Source organism: Eumetopias jubatus, unplaced genomic scaffold (assembly GCF_037043125.1).
Source record: "Eumetopias jubatus isolate StellerSeaLion01/CBP00866 unplaced genomic scaffold, mEumJub1_p1.0 scaffold_3, whole genome shotgun sequence".
In the NCBI taxonomy this organism is placed as follows: Eukaryota; Metazoa; Chordata; class Mammalia; order Carnivora; family Otariidae; genus Eumetopias; species Eumetopias jubatus.
Window position 1 is genome coordinate 161,615,124 of NW_028274809.1, and position 21,169 is coordinate 161,636,292.

The 21,169-nt window shown below is 36.6% G+C and overlaps 1 protein-coding gene across 5 annotated transcripts in view; it reads right to left on the bottom strand.

Annotated features, from left to right (window-relative positions):
* KLF12 (KLF transcription factor 12) overlaps positions 1-20,954 on the bottom strand; it is a 398,169-nt gene extending 377,215 nt beyond the window's left edge. For 4 of the 5 annotated variants that reach the window (XM_088021861.1, XM_088021863.1, XM_028106075.2 and 1 more), the window contains exon 1: positions 20,796-20,954. The gene's annotated coding sequence lies outside the window, so the exon portion shown is untranslated. Of the gene's footprint in view, positions 1-20,546; positions 20,753-20,795 lie in introns of those variants that run through there. The other variant, XM_088021860.1, reaches the window with a different exon arrangement.
* Positions 20,955-21,169: the final 215 nt, after the last annotated feature.

Below are 21,169 nucleotides of genomic sequence, written 5' to 3' on the forward strand. Positions count from 1 at the left end.
ACATAAAATAATTTAAAACAAATCAATAAACTCAATTTAACAGACGAAAAATGGAATACCACATTCCTCAACAGATACCTTTATTCAAATCTCTATAAAACATTTATAAAAATAAATTACAGAACAAGAACAGTTATTTAAATCACTGGAAAAGAGTAGTTATTTAAAAATGAGAATGTTTCAGGGGCATCTGGGTGGCTCAGTTGGTTAAGCATCTGCCTTCGGCTCAGGTCATGATCCTGGGGTCTTGGGGCTCCCTGCTCAGCAGGGAGTGTGCTTGTCCCTCTCCCACTGCCCCTTGCCCCTCCCCCCTTCTCATGTGTGTATGCTCTCTCTCTCTCTCTCAAAATCTTTAAAAAAATCAGTCTGTTTTACAAAGTTAGTCTTTGAATCAAAATTTAAATATAAATACAAAATGAAGACTTAAAAATAGTTAATACTCAGAAATTTAAAAACATAGTTCTAAAAATCCTTGACGTAGAGGCCACTTTTAGGCAAACAGGCTTGAGCGATGAATGTAGAAAGGGCCCACAGCAGGAAAGAATATTCAATGGGAAAAAGTCTCTTCAACAAATGGTGTTGGGAAAACTGAACAACAACATGAAGAATGAAACTGGACCACTTTCTTCCACCGTACACAAAAATAAATTCGAAGTGGATTAAAGACCTAAATATGAGACAGGAAGCCATCAAAATCCTAGAGGAGAACACAGCAACCTCTTTGAACTCAGCTTGAACAACTTCTTAGTAGACATGTCACCAGACACAAAAGAAACAAAAGCAAAAATGAACTACTGAGACTTCATCAAGATAAAAATCTTCTGCAAAGTAAACAATCAACAAAACTAAAAGGCAGCCTACAGAATGTGAGAAGATATTTGCAAATGACATATCTAACAAAGAGTTAGTATCCAAACTTTATAAAGAACTTATCAAACTCAACACCACAAAACAAATAATCCACTTAAGAAATGGGCAGAAGATATGAATAGACATTTTTCTAAAGAAGACATCTAGATGACTAACAGACACATGAAAAGATGCTCAACATCACTTGGCTTCAGAGAAATACAAATCAAAACCACTAGGAGATATTACCTCATACCTGTCAGAATGGCTAAAATTAACAACACAAGAAACAACAGGTGTTGGCGAGGATATGGAGACAGGGGAACCCCTTGCACTGTTGGGAGGGAATGCAAACTGGTGCAGCCAGTCTGGACAATGGTGTGGAGGTTCCTCAAAAAGTTAAAAATAGAGCTACACTATGACCCAGCAATTGCACTACTAGGTATTTATTCAACAGATACAAAAATACAGATTCAAAGGGGTACGTGCACCCTGATGTTTATAGCAGCATTATCAACAATGGCCAAACTATGAAAAGAGCCCAAATGTCCATTGACTGATGAATGGATAAAGAAGATGTGGTGTATATACATACAATGAAATATTACTCAGCCAGCAAAAAGAATGAAATCTTGCCATTTGCAACAGCGTTCATGGAGATAGAATGTATTATGCTAAGCAAAATAGCTCAGTAAGAGAAAAACAGATACCATATGGTTTCACTCCTATGTGGAATTTAAAAAACAAAACAGATGAACATACAGGAAGAGGGAAAAACGGAAAGAGGGAAACAAACCATAAGAGACTCTTAACAACAGAGAACTGACAGTTGATGAGTATTTACGAGGGCTTTTGTTATGATGAGTACTGGGCGTTGTATGGAAGTGATGAACCACTGAATTCTACGCCTGAAACCAATACTGCACTGTACATTAACTAGAATTTAAATAAAAAAATTTTTTTAAAAAAAAGGGGGCCCACAGTGACCCCCTGGCTGAAGACAGACAGGCCCATCAGGCGACACCCACCTCAAAATATTCATAGGCCCTAACTAATGAACGGGCTACTTAAAACTAGTCACAGTTACAAAAAAAAAAAAAAGGGAAGATTCCATCCGTTGACACACCTCCTCATCTTCCCTCTTTAAAAACAGCCCCCACCTACTGCCTTACTGCAGACAGCCTCTCTGCTGTCCAGCCCTCCGCTCCCTTAAAGTGTAGTCAATAAACCTCAATCTCCTTTGTTCTGCCTCAGGTGAATGCTTTCAGCCTGCATGCCACTGGCTTCCACCCAATCATCACCTCACATCTGGGGGCCCCCATCCGATTGAGAGACACCCCATTTAAACACTATGCTTGACTCAAAGAAGAAATCAATAAAATTATAAACTAAATTATAATAAAATTACAATTAAAATCACAAAAACTTGAAACAATGAAAAAAGGAATAATTCTTCTCCAAAAAAGTACAGAATATAGCAGAGGATGTATTTCTAAATTCAATATCTTCATAGTTAAAAGAAGATTTATTTTTAAAAGAACTAAGCAAAAAAAGAGGAGAATTAAGAAAATATGAGCTAAAAGTCATGAGAGAAAATAAGTAAAAACAGTAGAAATGATGAAAAAGTTCAAAAGCTTTTTTTTATATTAGCATAATAAAATATCAAAGCAACTTATGGAACATTTAAGAAAAAAACAGTAAAAAAATAAACAGTATTAGGAATAAAAACTTACAATGCTTTATGGTAGAACTGTAATTACATATTAGGGAATATTACTTGTTATCCTGAGCTAGCAAATTTAAACACTTATAAAACAAATGGGTACATAAAAAGATACAAAGATCATAGATATGCATAACAAATCAGTGACGGGCAGAGATCACAACTAACAGATTGCCAGAGCAGGGTATGGGGGTGAGTGAAAGGCATAAACGTGGTCAAAAGGTATAAACTTCCAGTTATAAGATAAGTAAGTCCTGGGCATGTACACCACGGTAACTACTGTTAACAATAATATATTGTATATTTGAAAGTTTCATCACAAGAAAGAGAAACAACTATAACTGTGTAGTGATAGTTGTTACCTAGTGTTAATCATTTAGCAATATATACATACACCAAATCATATGTTGTACACCTAAAACCAACAGAATGTGGTATGTCAATTATATCTCAATCAATTTTTTAAAAAGCAAATGGGCAATTTCCTAGCCAAAACTTGATCCAAAAAGAAGCTGAAAACTTTAATGGACAAATACACAGGAGAAATTAGAAAAAAGATTACATATCTGCCACTAGAAAAAATATTAAAACCATGACCCAATGGTTCACACCTAAGTATTAGCCTATAAGAAACAGTTTCATGGGGTGCCTGGGTGGCTTAGTCGGTTAAGCATCTTCCTTTGCTCAGGTCATGATCCCAGAGTCCCGGAATTGAGCCCCACACTGGGCTCCCTGCTCAGTGGGGAGTCTACTTCTCCCTCTGCCCTTCACCCTGCTCCTGCTCTCTCACCCTGCTCCTGCTCTCTGGCTCTCACTTTCTCAAATAAATAAATTAAATCTTTAAGAGCAAAAAAAAAAGGAAAAAAGAAACAGTTTCAACTATAGCTAATGGAAAGACATGAGTATTTTCTCAATTTCTGTATCCACCAAACTATTTATACAAAAATATGATTCAGTAGCAAGGAAAATATAGACCAATCCCACTTGTGAATATAGATGTATAATTCTAAGTTTCATTCTAATTTATCAAAGAGAATCAAATAAATTTACACAAAAATAATAAATTATGAAAAGGCAGGGTTTGATCCGTAATGCAAAGATAGCTCAATACTAATAAATCCTCTAATAAAATGCCTTATAATAGTCAACTAAGGAAGAAAAAAAGTTGATTTATCAGATGATTTTTTAAAATACTTACATAAAATTCAACAAGCAGTCCAAAAAAAAATAAATGTAAGGAAAGAAATCTAAGCATATTTAAGCTACACAGGGGTAGAAAGAAAATACTTGAGATGAATATCCTACAAAATCATGTTTTTGAGACCAAAGACTTTAAGTTACAAGGCAACCAGGTAAACTAAATTCCAATGGGTAACAAGCCCCTTCACAGAAAAACAGGACATTCCCTTGGCCATGATAATGGAAAAAGAATGAATAGTCATAAAAGTATATAAGAAACAGAAAGCAGAATGGTGGCTGCCAGTGCCCCAGGGGAGGGGGAAACAGGGAGTTGCTGTCCAATGGGTATACAGTTTCAGTTTGGCAAGATTTTTTTCATCATGTTCTGAAATCTTTCACACAACAATGTGAATATAATTGACATTACTAAGCCATAGTTTTAAAAACAGTTCAGATGGAAATCTTTTATTGTGTTTTTTACTGCAATAAAATTTTCTTCTTCTTTTTTTTTTTTTTTTTTTTTAGAGAGGGAAAGAGAAGGGGGGAAGAGCCAGGGGAAAGGGAGAGAGAGAATCTTAAGCAGGCTCCATGCCCAGCACAGAACCTGACATGGGGCTCGATCTCACAACCCTGAGATTATAACCTGAGCCAAAATCCAGAGTCAGACACTTAACCGACTGAGCCACCCAACTGCCCCTCTTCTAATTTTTAAGCAGATTTAAAAAAAAAAAAAAAAACCACAGTAAAATTGTAAGAAATTCTTAAAAGCTGAATGTGGGCTAGCACAGTCAATTAGTATCCCAGGAAGCCCATGATGCCAGGACATTCCACAGCCAATCATGCTGCTCTTTTGCAAGCCTCCTCCAGGTGCTAAGACAAAAGAATGAAAAAAGAACAAGAGAGCCCCCCCTAAAAGGGGGGTACAAAGGTAGACATCAGCTACCACAGGAACACAAGGATAAAACTTGGCATCCTCCCAGACTCTACTATCAAATGAAGCAAAAGCCATCTGCCAGGGGAACAAGGAAAGTAAATACTCCAGCTCACTCCAGGCAAAGGCGAACTGCAGCTAGAGAAGGAGAAGGTATCTGCCTCCAGAAGAGAGACTCTGCCTATCTCTTTCCCCAAATTCAAAGAAAAGCAGCCACTGGATGAGAGACAGAGATCACACACATTTGACCCTGCAGTGAACATTAGCTTAAAACTCCTCTGCTCCTGGGGTAAGGCAGAAAACTTATCCAGGTCCAGAATTCTAAAATGATACAAAAAGGAAATCAGACATACTGATATACAGAAAACCTCACACAAACATTTAAGCCTGCCACTGACACAAGAGAGTCTGACTACTACAAGAAGGTACAGGCATGCTGTCAAAGTCTCAACTCAGACTTAGGTACACCGGGCTTGCCTAAGACTGTGGCTGGGGTAAGAAAACTGAGACCCCACCCACTCACCCATCCACAAGTCCATCCAGACTACTGCTGGGACAGAGGCAAAAGAACAAAAGGAGGCCCCCTGTCACAGTGGAGTTCAGAGCTGACTGAAAGTTGAGGGTATAGCAGGAACACCAAGAAGAAAAACTCTGACATTCCAGGTCTCACAGAAGTCTCAAGGTAAAAGCAATGCATTCCTGAAGGAAGCTCAAGTCTCTGGTGATGTGATAGTTCAAAAGGAACAACAAAGTAATAACTCAGCACATCTACTGACCAAAACGATTTATCTTCCCTCTTCACAGACACTAATATCTTACAGAATAAGAGACATGTCCATTTGTTAGCATAATTATTTACCTCAGTCTCTACTGTTCTTTTATACATAACGTCACAGAGTAAATATTACAAGACACAAAAACAAAGGAAGTTATCCACCGTCAAGAGATAAAGCTATCAACATAATCAGATCCCAAGATGGTAGAGATATTGAAACTATCGAAGATACTTTAAAATAACTATGATTAAAATGTAAAAGAATCTAGAGAAAAAGACAACATGCATAAGTGGAGAAATTCAGTAAACTGAAATTTTTTTAAAGTGATATGAAAATGCTAAAGAAATAGCTTTATATCAAAGATAAAGAATTCTCTCACAGAGTTTACAAAAAACAGGACACAACAGGAAGAATTAGTGAACTTGAAGATAAATCAACAGAAATTATTCAGACTGAAAACTGAATGGGGGGGTGGCAGTTGCAGAGGATCCAAGACCTAAGGGACAATTTGAAGTAGACTAATGTACTTGTCCAAATGGTCCAAAAAGAGAGAAGAGAAAAAAGGGGGCAGAAGAAATACTCAAAAAGATAGTGGACAAAAACCTATGAAAAATTAGAAAGGACAATAAACTACAGACCAAAGAAGCTAAGAGACCCCTAAATAGGATAATTACAAATGATAACATAACTATGCACATTTGATTTCACTGAAGACCAAAGTTAAAAAATATATCCTGAAGGCAGACAGAGAAAAATAACATTACATATAGGGGAACAAAAATCAGAATGACAAAGGACATCTCTTCAGAAACTATGTAAACTAGAGGATAATATAGCATAGCAACATGTCTAAAGTAATGAATGGGGAGAAAACTGTCAAACTAAAATTCAAACCCAGCTAAAATATTTCAGCAACAAAGGCAAACAGACTTTCTCAGATAAACAAAGCTGTGAAAAGTCACTGTCAGCAGACCTGCATTTCAAAAAATATTTTCTTTAGGCAAACATAATATGATACTAGATAGGAATTTAGAAGAAATACAGAATCCTTGAAGTATAAAAAAAAAAAATCAGTAAATACAAAAAAAGACCTTTTATTCTGATTTGTAATCCATGTTAAAGGGAACTAAATCTTTAAGGGAAAGCAATACCTAGGAAATATATGGTTTATAATATGTATAAGTTAAAACATATTAAGAAAATAGCATAAACAGTGGGAGAGAAAAAAAAGGGGCAGTATACTGTTGTAACTTTCTGACATCATACAGGAAGTGGTATTGTATCATACGACCATGAGAAATTAATGACATATATTGTAAACCCTAGAGTAACCACTAAAAATATAAAACAAAGACATGTAATTACTGGAGATAAAATTGACCACTAAAAAATAATCAAGCCCCAAAAAAGTCAAGAAATGGAAAAATAAGAGCGAAAAAGCCAGGTGAGACAAACAAAACAAATATCAAGTTAGTACATCGAAACCCAATCATATAAAAATAATGTTTAATGTAAACAAACAAATCATTCCAAGTAGAAGTTGGAGACAGTAAGATTGGATTAAAAAGTTACACACAATTATATGCTGTCTATAAAGGAAAAACAGGGATATTACATGATGATAAAGGGGTCAATTCACCAAGAAAATACAATCCTAAATATGTATGCACCTAATAACAAAGCTTTCAAAATGCATAAAGCAAAAATTAATAGAACCAAAAAGAGAATCAGAGTAATTCATGATTGTGTTTTAAATACCAAACCCTTCCTTCCCCAATAACTGACAGAAAAAAGAGAGAAAACAAAATCAGTTGACAATACAGAAGACTTGAAGGACATTATTAAGCAACTTGGCTCATTGATGTTTATAAAATATACACCTAATTAACATTTATAGAATGTTCCATCCAATAATGACAGGATACATCGTTTTCAAGTGTACGTGTAATATTCACCAATACAGACCATATACTGAGTGATAAAACAAATCTCAGAAAACCTTTAAAGAATCAAAATCATACATACTCCAAAAACCATGCAATTAAACTAGAAATCAGTGTCAGAAAGATAGCTGTACCAAGTATTTGAATATTAAACAACACAATCCTAAACAATCCAAAGTCAAAGATGAAATCACAATGGAAATTAGAAAATATTAACTGAATTAAAGTTTAAAAGAGCCATGCTCAAAGTAAAATTTATGGCATTATATCCTTATGTAAGAAAAGAAAAAGGGCGTCAAATCAACACTCTTAAGCTTCCATCTTAAAAAAAAAAATTTAGAAAAAGAACAAAATAAACTTGTGACAAGCATAAGGAAGGAAATAATAAAGGTCAGGAATCAATGAATTAGAAAAAAGTAAAAACTGGAGAAAAAAATTAATGAAACCAAAAGCTGGCCCTTTCAAAACATCAATAAAGTAATAAACCCCTGGCCAGACTGATCAGGACAAAAGGAGAAAAGTGACAAGTCACCTACATCAGATTATAACAAGTCATCAGTACAGATCCTACAAATGTTAAAAGAATAGGACAATATAAACTTTATGCCAATAAGTTCTGTAATTTAGATGAAAAAGCTAAATTCCTTCAAAAAACAAAGATGTTTCATTCATAAATGAACATATAATCTGAATAGCCCTATATGTGTTGAATAAATTGAATTTATAGTTAAAAGCCTTCCTGCAAAGGGAAAAAGAAAAAACAAACAAAAAAACCCTCTAAATCCAGATGGATTCTCTGGTGAATTCTTCCACACATTTAAGTTAGAAATAATTCTACACAAAGTATTCAAAAAAAAAATAGATGATACAACACTTCCATTGTTATTTTAGGAGGCTAGGAATAACGTAAAAGCAAAATCAGATAAAGATATTAAAAGAAAAAATAAAAAGTACTGAAAACTATAAATACATATTTTAATTCTTAACAAAACATTAGAAAATCAAATACAGCTATATCTAACTAGATAATGCACCAAGAATAAGACTTTTACAAGTAATGATTGTCTGGCACAACATTTAAAAATCAAGCAACACAATTAATTCACTATATAAACAGACTAAAACAGAAAATCGTATCATCTCAATAAATATAAAATAGCCAAAAACCTATAAAAGTACTTAGAACTAAATTTAAGAGAAAACAACCATTACAAGTAAAATACTAAAATCTTTTTCAAACATAAAAGATGATAAAAACTGAAAGACATCCATGTTCTTGAATGGGGATGACACACTGCACTAAAAATATTAGAATGTTAATTGTCCCCACAGTATATACAACATAATGCAATTCCAGTTAGAATCACAACAGGGTTTTTGTGTATTTTTTGTCCAGGTAAGTTGGGACAATGGATGAAATATTCCTTAGATTTGGACTTTACTATTTTAAAAGGAAAAAAATCTGGTACTACCATAGGATATCTGAGACCATAATACAATTGCAGAGCTTATATTTACCGGTAAAAGGATACATTACTTTAAAAATGGTGTTAATATGCATCTGAAAGTAAATAAAAGTGGATCCCTCTCCTATAGCACGTATAACTAAAAATTCCAAATTCATTAAAGATAAGATCAAAGTGGAAAGAAAAATTCAATATATGTGTAGATTACACATTTGTTTTGTCAATGGAGCAAACACTAAAAAAAGTTTAGACAGATGAACTGATTATACATAAAAATTAAAAATGATATACATCAAAAGATACCTCTTGAACAAACAAAAGGTCAGGTTTTTTTTTTTTTAAGATTTTATTTATTCATGTCAGAGGGAGAGAGAGCACAAGCAGGGGGAGGAGCAGGCAGAACAGGCAGAGCAGGCAGAGGGAGAAACAGTCTCCCCACCAAGCAAGAAGCCAGATGCAAGACTCGATCCTAGGACCCTGGGATTCTGACCTGAGCCGTAGGCAGAGGCTTAACCAACTGAGCCACCCAGACATCCCAAAAGGTCAGTTTTTGAAAAAAAAAAAAAATCTTTGCAATGCAGATATCAAATGGTTAAGAGCTATAATATATAAAGAACTCCCACAAAAGGACAACAACCAAGTAGAAAAATGAGCAGAGTATGAAAGGGCAATTCTTAGAAGAATAATTCCAATGTACTTACAAATATAGGAAAAGACGTTCAATGTCACCAGCAGTCAGGAAATACTAATTTAAAGTAACAGTGAGATACTACTACACAACTATCAGACTGGAAAAGTGTCAACTATTGCTGACGTTGTTTCAAGGAAAGGGTTTTGCCTGCAATACTGGTAAAAAGATGAACTGCTACAGTCTTTTTCTTCAAAGCAATGTGGCACCATTTTGTAGCAGTACATGATCCCACCCTGGGAATCTAACAAATTGGTCTGTCAGAGTGTAGATACAAAGGTATTTCTTTATTGTTTCTATATTGTTTTTAGTGGGGAAAAACTAGAAATAAAAGTATTGCCCATCAATAAGTTAATGGTTCAGTAGACTATGAAATAACCATACTTTGGAATATCATGCAACATTTTTTGTTTTTGTTTTTTAACTGGAGTAGAGATACAGCAGTTGAGTTCAAATATTTCCCTTGGGCAGTACTGAACCAAAAAGCAAAGTTGACAACAAGTCTCCAAAATATAATCCCATTTTTATAATTAGTGATCAAAAAACCTTGTGTAAATGTGTTTATAATGCTTAGGATATGGAGAAAAATGTAAAAGGACACATAGTTCCGATGACATGGGTTATGGGGGAATGGAATGGTATTTATTGCTGGCTACTGGAAGAAGGGGAGAAGTAGGAAATAAAAAAAAAAATGAAGTTTAAAGTCTTCATACACATACTTACTTTTATCAAAGAGATACATTTGTAAACACTGCTCAACGAGCGAGTTTCTGCAAAATACTTTTTTCCTACAGATCTTACGTTGTCCCTTGAAAACCTAAGTCATAAATGTAATAATAAATCCACTTAAATAAATACCTAGCTTTGAGTTGGTTATAAGCATTAAATGAAATACACTTTTTTTGAAAGAAAAAAAACCCTACAACAATCACATGCTCAAATGGAAAAAGATCTTTCTGATAAGATGAAAAGTACTAAAAGAAACTAAAACATAAATCTAAAAATATCTAGGTATTATTTTTAGGCACACTAGGATCTAAAGGAAATTAAAATAAACTGAAATATACTAAAGTGTGGCCCTCCCTCTGGGTGTAGCTGCGCTGGTTCCTCCTGATCTGCTTATACTTAGGACAAAGAATACCTCTGTACTTTCAGCACCTAGCACAAGCCTTGGTACATGGTAAGTGATGAACATCTCCCTAATTTTCTTCAGAGTACTGATGCCTCTATTTGTATAGTCTCTTCTAAAATTAAGTTGATCTTTCTGAGCTATTACATGTTTTTTATGCCCCTTTAAAGTACATTTTGGAAGGGGGTTGAATTCATCCAATAATATTCACTGAATATCTCATATGAGCTAGACGCTAGACACAGGCACCTCTTTTTTGCAAAGCAGACTTTCAAAATTTAAGACTAAATGTAACTTAGGAAGACAGCAGTCGAATGAAATGGAAAAAAATATGTTACTGGTGTTGGAAATCAAGGTTCTAGTTTCGATTTGGCCACCTTCTAGTCATTTTACCTTCATATGACTTTAATATCCTCATGAATAAAATAGTAACATGTGTCCAATCTACCTTATAGGATTGTCAGAATGAAACGAAAACCACCCTGTAAACCACCAAGCACTAACCAAAAAAAAAAAAAAAAAATTTTTTTTGTTTTTTTGTTTTTTTTTTGCTAGCCCACACTTCTCAAGTATTCTGGAGTGTCTTAATTAACGAAGCTATTTATAAATAAAAACAACTGCTTCAGCCTAGAGCTTTGGTATAATCCCAATATATTCAATAGAGAGCTCAGTGTACAATAAGAATTCCATCACTGCCCTTTATAGACTCATTAAGAGCAGATTTCTTTCTTGTTTTATATTATCTCAAAATGAAACACTGTGTGTTTCCTTAAGTGTTCTGTAAAGCAGAAAGCTAATGCACATTCCAGAGGATGTCATTCTAAATAACCAACCACTTTAATGTAAAGTTTCTTTCTAAATATCCCTTCAAGCAACACCTCTGATAAATTACAACTGACTGTGACCTTCTGTAAAATTGATCAGTTTTCAAGTTTTTCCTTCCGTTGTTCTTACGATTAAAAAAATCTTATTCCTATATTCAAGGTTTTTGGTCAAAGCTAAAATTCCCATCATTTCATCATTTCAAATCCTCAGCAATATGAAAAAAATTTCAGTAGACAGTTTCACATAAGGTGTATTTTTAAAATTTTATTAACCAATCATTATTTTTTTTTTTGCCCAAATAAACCTTCTCTAAACTCATTTTAACACTGCATGCCTTACTAGCCAAGTACTTCCCAGGATTTATTTTTGGGAAAAACAATTTTCTGGTGATATGGCAAATGATAAAAGTTTGCCAGAACACCATAAAGCCATCAGTTCTAAAAGAGAATAAAAAAGGAGATATGAAATCACCACAGTGCCCAAAATATGATTTTAATTTGCTTTCTTATTGTTGCAGGTTTGCTTTCTCTTTTCTATAAAAAGTAAATGTTTCCCACAAAGAATTATTGCCATATCCACTAAAAACCTGAAACCCTTGATCTCCCAGATAAAATCAATTTTTTCCTATGCATTTCGTTTAAGCAACTTAACAGCACTTGGTCCATTTATCACAAATTACTTTGTATTATAATTTTCTACATTAAGTCTTATCTCCCCTCCTTGATTTTCAGCTCATTAATGATGATGTCCTACCCATTTTCATACATGATTCCAGATTACATGATAGGAGCTGAATATATATATGTCAAAGGGGTAAGGCATTTTTCAGAGAGACTATAACAGCCTTATCAAATGGCAGAATGCATACTGGCCAGAAGTTACTGGCCTACTACTGCCACTTGCAAACATCTGTAGCAGTTGCCTTCTAAAATAATTTGTTGGATTAGGTCTCATAATTTGTTTTAGTACATGTATCACCCATCACAGAATTGGTTTCCGTATTGAAGTAAATATTCTAGTAAATGTATTCTAGTAAGTGTAGTATGTCAATATAATCTACAAATAAAATAGCCTCTAAACACAGTATTTGTATAATATTCCCATTTCTTTGCTCTATTTTACAATAAGTTTAACTCTGGAATATCATACTTAATGCTGAAGGGAGAGAAGAGTAACACAGGGAGGAAAGAATAACACAAAGGCTTTCCAGCATTCAAATCTTTACTTTGAAGCTAATTGGCTATTGACCATGACAACATTAATTTGGTGAAAATCAGTTCCTACAGCTATAAAATAGAAACCGTAATATCAGACATATGTACTCAATGAATATTAAACAAATAGAGTAATCTCATATTTTTTTATTATAATGCACTCCTGAAATTTTATACGAAATTCAAGTAAGTGTAAGTCAAGGGACTAGACTTATGTAATAAAGGAGACCCACTCCCAGAGACGAAAGAAAAATGACCAAAATCTATAGTTACATGTAATCTATTAAGTACTATCACTAAAAATAGATGTATAGCGTTCTGTATATTCTATAATCTTCTTTTTCACAATTTATCGGATTAACTCCATTAAGCACCTCCAATAAAGATTCACCACTTTTCCACACACCTAATGATTTCTGTTTCACTTGGGTATCAAGATGATAAACACTGTTTCTCATAAACTAGAAGCAGCACTTTCATTTTCCGCCCTTTTCCATTTGTTAATGAAAGGCCAAAGTAGTACAATTTTCAAATACTTTTTAAAATTATTGTCAAAAGTAGCAAAGTCATCCGGGGGGAAGGGAACTCTTGGCAGTGAGCACCACGACACAAGAGCTTAAAAAAAAAAAAAAAACCACCCAGGAACTGATGTTTCTAAGTCAAGATCCAGTGTATAAAAGGTATTTTAAGGGTCTCCACATATAGTATTTATAGTATAAATTATTTGAAAGTCAACTATACATACCTGTATACTAAAGAGTACATACTAAATAAGCTAACACATGAAAAACAGTGCCTAACTTCTGCACAATAAAGAGCAGCTACTTTATTTTGTTGCTACCCTTCATTCTGAATGGCTACTTTTAACAGAACTACTTTATAACCCAACAATTCTAAATGGCTGCTTTTAATAGAACTACCTTATAATCTAGCAATTGCATCACTAGGTATTTACCCAAAGAATACAAGAACACTAATTCAAAGGGATACATGCACCCTGATGTTTTAGCAGCATTATTTACAACAGCCAAGATACGGAAACAGCCCAAGTGTCCATTGATACATGAGTGGATGCTGTATATACACACTGGAATATTACTCAGCTATAAAAAAGAAATTTTGCCATTTGCAACATGGATGGAGCTAGAGTATAATGCCAAGTGAAATAAGTCAGTCAAGAGAAAGACAAATACCATATGATTTCACTCATATGTGGAATTTAAGAAACAAAACAAACCGCAAAGGGAAAAAAGAGAGACAAATCAAGAAATAGACTCTTAATTATAAAGAACAAACTGATGGTTACCAGGAGGGAAGTGGGTGGGGGGTACGTTAAATAGGTGATGGGGATTAAGGAGTGCACTCATCATGATGGGCACCGCGTGATGTGTGGAAATGCTGAATCACTGTATTTTACACCTGAAACTAATATAACACTGTATGTTAACTAACTGGAATTAAAAACGTACCAAAAAAAAAAAAAAAAGAGAGAGAGAAGCACCAATATCCTGGAGCAGACTAATATTTATACACTAAATATGAACAAGGTGCATATACTAGATGCTTTATGGACATCACAAGTTTAGTCCTCAAACACATTCTACAATGTTGACACTATTTGTTCTTGTTTTTACTTAACGGTGAGTAAACGGAGACTTGGAGAATTAACTTGCCCCGTTAGATAGCCAGAACTTGAGTAGTTTGAGGTTTCATAGCCAGCACTGTTTGACTCCACTACAAAGCTTCGTTTTGCAAAAAGAAAAAAAAATTTCAGGAAAATGTAGTGAATTGTGGAACGGCTAATAGAGTTGAATATACATAGCTAGAAATGAAAAGACTTAGGTAGGAAATATCCATGATACTGGCATTTAGCTACTGAAGGGTTAGTGTGGGACTGCACTCCTGAATTTGTTCTTTCCATATTTTAGCACTGTCTGATCAGTCACAACGGTAGGCACTGGGTGAGAAACCAGGACAGTAACTATGAGGAAGATACATTTCCTGCTCTCAAGGGGCTTACTATTGGGAGGAGACAAGGCAAATCAACAAGCAGTTATACCAGATGGAACAGCATGTACTCTAGGGCCCTAGAATACAGATTAGAACCCTGCATGTTCTTAAAGCAAGGGATGGTAAATAAGAGTCCCACAGAAAGTGATGTTTACAGTAATAGTTGTAAGATGAACAGGAGTTAGGCAGGGTGTATGCACCACGTGGAAAGAGTCTAGAACGAGTTATATCGATGAGCTAGTTTGAGTGTTTCTTTGCTCTTTCAAGAATAGTGTTTACACAGAGTGTGAAAAAACACTGTTTCTTAACTGAAGAAAATGTAGCTGGGGAGAAATTATGTAAATTAATATTGTTCTTAATTTTCTCAAATGTATGTGTGTAAAGAAATGTGCGTGGCAGAAAAAGGCGTGCATACCAAGGTGTTCAACAGATTTTCAGTGTAATATCTCAATCATTTACCTTTCTTTACTGTGCATGTATTGTGTTACAATGTTTTGAGTCTAACCAAGACACTTTAAGCCATAAATCAGACATAGCTTAATCAACAGAATCTTGGCTTAACTAGGGATTTGCAGTTCAACGGACTGTTCTAAATTATAGTACAACAGCACAAATGTAATGATTCTATAAAAAAAAAAAATTAAGGGCATTTTTAATGACCAGTTGATAGACGTTTCAGTTGACTCACTGAAGAAATAGCCTGGAGGTTTACAATCTCTAAATATTCACTGTTGATCTTTATTTTTTGTTTTCTGTAAAATGATCATGGGAACTGTATTTTCACGTACATTCTTTAGAAAAGCTCAGATACTTCACCTGCATTATATAAATGTTAATAGTCAGTAACTTTCATACCAGCTAGAGAAACTTTTTAAGAATGACTTTCTCAAGGTCACAGAGCAAATCTCTGGTGAGACAGGAATGGAATTCATGACCTTTGACTGCCAGAAGTTTTCTACCCACACTCGGAAATTCCTTCTCCATAAGTGTAATTTATATGCTCACTTTGAGAGGCTGGAAAGTTCATCCCTTGTAGGGATGTGGGGGATGGAGAGGGAGTGGTTTCCCTGTCAAATCACACCACACCGCACTGGTGTGGTACTTGCCACACCAGTACTTTCTAGTTTTACAAAGTGATTTGTACCCACACTATCTCCTTTCACCCTCACCACAACTCTGTAAAATGCATATTATTTTCCCCATTTTCTAGACTTGGAGAGGTTAAGAATTGTGACTAAGGTCATTCAGAGTTAGTAAGCAAAAGCCCCTGACTCAAACTGTAATACCTCTGCCACTTAAATCAGTCCAGATAACAGGATATATAGACTTAGCAGACACCTGATTGTTGTGAAATGAATAAATGTTTTCTTCAGAGTTATTTATTTCGTTTTTTACAATCCTTCCTCTTGGTTGTCATTTAGTTTTGTTGGTTTGTTTTCGTTGGGGCAGGGTTGTTTTCATGCTCTAAGTTTGCTTGCTAAACTCAAAACCAAGTGAGAATAATATTACTAAACCTAGGCTTTGAAAAAACAAACTTGGAGTGTTTTCCCTCTTTTTTAGACAAGGGGGGAGGGGCTTTTTACCATAATTCTTGGTCTTACTGTATGTGGCATGGGGGGGTGGTATATATACCAACACAGAAAGAGAATATAAAAACTCACATTCATAAATATAAATACTATATATGTATACACACATGTATATACATAAAATAGCAAATACACACACATATATAATTACACATATACAACCTGCCAAGGATTATTTGGAAAACCCCTAAGTGTGGTAAATGTAGCACTGGGAACACAATTCCTGGCTGTCTAGGCCAGTCAGTTGTAATAGGGGCAGCTTCCATTACCTCTGATGGGACTGGGAAAACTATTCCAAAGCTCTGCAATTGTTTCTCACCTTCCATACCCCAGTGCAGCAGCAATGGCTTTCTGCTACACCATCTGCACCTCAAGAGCAATACTGTTTGGACCAGTCCAATTATGCTAATATTAAAAAAATATAGACCACGAAATTAGCAGCAAAAGAGAAGCAGGACTTTAAGTTGAAAAAAAGACAGGAAGAAAGACCGTACAAGAGCAGAATTCTTTGGGTGAATATCCTGTAATCTACTGCCAGACCAAAACAAATTTTTATGGAGCAACAGGACTACTCAAGTAGCCACTTTTATGACAATAAACACCCAAAACCAAAAAATCCTTTTGTAACATAATTACTGAGAATATATAGAGAAAGCAACCATTTAATCCACAGCATGTGTTCTCCACCACAAGAACTCAAAAGCTGACATCAGATGGGGTGTGGCTGGTCTAGGCCCTGAAAATGAATTCTGGCCTGTTGAAGTCAGACAGTTCTCTGGACGAGTTTGGGATCTAGAAACACAGCAGATCTCACGAAGCCTAAGGCTGTTGACCTCCTGGGCACAGGGCAAGGCCCATCTGTTTACTTGCATTTTGATTTTGGGAGCTGTGGTTGTGGTGGATGAGTTAAGGCTGTGGTTTATAGGGTGTTGCCAGTGATTTAATTTTAATATTTTTCCCCTTACATTTTGTACATACTTAAGACTGAGAGCTGTGCGTAATTTGTAGGCTGAAAAATAAATAAATATAAAATTTAAAACAAAATAAACAGACACTGGGCAAAAATACAGATATTTCCACTTTACTGGCATACGGTATTTTCAAAATGTAAATGATAAAGGTAAGCAACTACAACCCATTTTAGGAATTATTTATAAAAACGAAAGTTGTTTTCTACAAACATGGAAGAACAAGCAGGGAGACTTCCTTATCCAAAAAAAAGTAACTTTTCAAATGAGTTTATGCCCTTTAGTATTGTAGAATACAACTGTGTTGCATTAATACACAAATCACCAACAGTTGCATTTATGAAGTTAACACCCTAAGAAGATTGTTTCTCTTACCATATAAAGAAAACCCTTTAGCACCCCCAATCTAATGTGATTGTACCAATGAAATTCACATAAATATGAAATTCCACACTTTCCATTTCGTGCCAGGGTAAAAACATCCAGGGCCTTTATATGTTCAACTATTTAACAATATCACCTCACTGGTAAGGTTACTCAATACTCTAGATTAACCAACACTGGCTCCAGTTCAAAATGCCCTCAGTGTAGGCCTAAAGGCCTAAGCACTTGTGTCCTCTTTGCAGAAAGGAAAAACAACAAACAAAAAAAACAAAAAACCCCACCTATGTTTAAAACCAAATTGTTTCATTAAGCTAACAGCCTGCTTCATGATATAACATTTAAAACTCCGGCTGTTAAAGTGCTTGTTTACTTTTCACAGGAGGTGGGCAAGTAATCCCCAAGGAACATATATGTATTTTTAAATGACCAGAACACTATTGCTATTATATGCCTGATGCACACTCTTTGGAATGAATGAACGTCAAGCATCCTGATTTGTTTTTCCCTTGGCCTGGGGAGAGTGAGCGCACTAGTGTTTGCAGTCCCTTCCCTTTCTGTACACACATAGGCTGCAGCTGTAGTAAACAACCACCAGCCAAGAGTTGCTAAGGTCAAGGTCTCAAATGCTACAGCAGGACCAGTTTTCTCCCAAATGACATTTGGTTACTGAAAAAGAATATTCTGGAGAAAAAAATACTAAGGGCTCATTGGCACATCAATTTTCATTCAATAAAGAGTAAGACAAAGCATTCAAAATAAACTTTATCTGAACGAAGTTTCTTTTAAATATGCATTACTAAGTAATAAATAACTGAAGCAACTCAAAAATAAACAGAAACCCCTCAAGAATGACAAACCTGACAAAACTAACAAAACTGTATTAGTTTCACACTTTTAATTCATTAATTAAAACTTCCAAATTTTACCAGCCTTCGTATATTTCATAATAGTTATGAATTACAAGGTAGACTAATAAACCTCTCTCCTAAATACATTACAAACGTCTGCCAATACTTCTGTGCTCTAATTGCTCTCTCCCCAACCCAAAGAAGCTTACCAGACTCAAGCTAGTCTTCACATTGACCAGGCTGCAGCAAGAGAGACAACTTATGCAACTGAAATGTTTGTCCTTCAACATCCCATGTCTACTAAGCTTCCACAGTTAAACATTTTCTAGCCTGGAAGTATACCCCTTTATCAAAACCAATTTCTATGTGGTTTTTAAAAATGTAAACAACATGTGAATGAGGTCTACAAACAGCACAACCGGGCTCTTGGGGGGTGTCGCTATCTTTATTAAATGCCAATTCCAAAGAGCATTTCTTAGATGATGGAATACACCCACTCTTCAAAGTGACCACTCCTATTCCCATCACGAGGTGCGCCCTGTTAAAAGCCACCAAATTTATTTCAAAGCATTTATTTATCTAAACAACTCTATCCTCCAGTAAGAAAAGGGCCTGGAGGCGTCTCGGTGGGTTTGCAGAATGACGTTATTTGATTGACAGATGTCTACTGAAGCCACTGGATGCACATGCACTAAATGTAAATAGACCTGCTCACCTCCCCGGTGTTACTGAGAAACAGAGAATATTAAAGCTGATTTAAAATAAAATATCCGAGTGCTCGGCGGGGAATGCTATTAGCCAGTGGAATTGCTTAAAACAATCCATACAGAACGATACTTAAACCATCTGTACAGTTAAATTAGAGAGCTGACAATATTAACCATACAACTGTTTATCCAGATTACACATTCCGTTGTACTAATACTCTTTAACTCAACACAGTCAGTTTTTATCAGCTGAATTAAGGGTATTACTATTAAAGTATGCAAAACTCGAAGCGCAGGGTGAAGGGGGTTGGGAAGCTGCAGGGCATGTAACAAAGGAATTGGTACTTTTTCCAAGCGTCTGCCTCAAATGCACTTCGAAACAGAACTGTTGAGTGCACCCCACCCTTTTCCCCAAAGATAAAAGTTTTCAAAGTTCTAATAGGCAGTTCTCTACCCAACAAAAGCAGGATTGATTCCCCCCGTAGGGGAGCATCTAACATGAACACCAACTAATGTCGCGTAGGTCAAGTCCGAGTCCTGGGAGCGAGCTTCTAAGGCAAGAAGTGGCTCCCAGGCCGGCTCCGCGGGCTTCCCGGTTCGAGGGGACGTGCAAAGTTGCCCCTTGTCAACTCCGGCCGGCTCCCCCGTAATTGAAAATAACAGCCACGGGCCAGCCCCTGGCTACTCCATGGACCAGGCACTGTAGCAAGTGACAGTTACACATCATTACGACCAGAGACAATAATGAATGTAGCACCAGGACCACTATTCATGCCAGCAGTGTCATCTCCGCCTTAACCCCTTCCCCTCCACTCTCTCCAGTGCACACCCACAGCCCACACAGCCCCGGTGCGGCAGCTATTCACCGAACTCGCTCTATTCCTGGGGGTAAACTACTTCCACAACCCCCCCTCCCCAATTCAGCCCTGGTGTTTTATTTCTCATCCTTGGCAACTGTCAGGCAAACACTGCAACCAACAATTCCACTAGGGGTAGAAAAACATTTGCTTAATTCATGGTACTTGCTAAGTTTTTTTTTTTTTTTTAAGAATTTGGGGGTGGGGGGAGACCTCCTTCTTTCTTCTCCACATATCCGACCGACGCTGCTTGCTTTGCAATAGCATCGCCCTCCCTCGGCCCCCTCCCGCTTCCCAACACTTTCCCCCTTTAAGAACACAGACCAACCAAAATGACTTAACTTGAGCAGATGACAGAAGGAAAATAAAACATGTTAAGAGAATACGGTCTGATTTGGGATGGCAAAAAAAAAAAAGGAGGGGGTTGTTTATTTTGATAAGAAACGGAATCGGCACAGACCTGAACAGAAGCTGCAGAGCAGGAGAAATTGTTTTCTTTCCCTCACACAGAGTCCCCCTCTCTCTCCCTTTCTCTCTCTCGCACACACACGCGCGTACACACTCACTCTCGCACACACACGGCGTCACCCGCGCACACTCACACGCACACTCGCACACGCACAGGCAGAGCCTCTCAGCTGCTCTCTGCAGTTCTCAGGAAATGAATGGGGGGCAACCCAGGGAACTGTTGTACTTGCAAATGACTTACCCGGATCACATGATGCGCTAAATGTAGGGTGGGCCGGTGGGTGGAGGCTGCCGAGACGCGAGCCCCGGTCTAGCGTGGGGAGCCTCGCCAGGCCCGCATCGAATTACCCCGGGGCCCAGCCGAGGGGGTTGCAAGACGCCGCTTCTCCTCCCTTGCAGCCCGCAGCTCAGGAAACCGGAGAGGCGCGGGGGGTGGGGTGGGGTGGGGTGAGGTGAGGTGGGGGGGTGAAAACACCAAACCCCCAAACAAAAGAGCTCCGGGTCCTCCTCCCCAGAAACAAAGCCCCGCCGCTGCGGGCGAGCCCCGGGGTGGGGCCGAGGGCGGGGGCGGCGGCGGGGAGGGGCTCGCTCAGCAGGCGCTAAGTCGCTTTATTG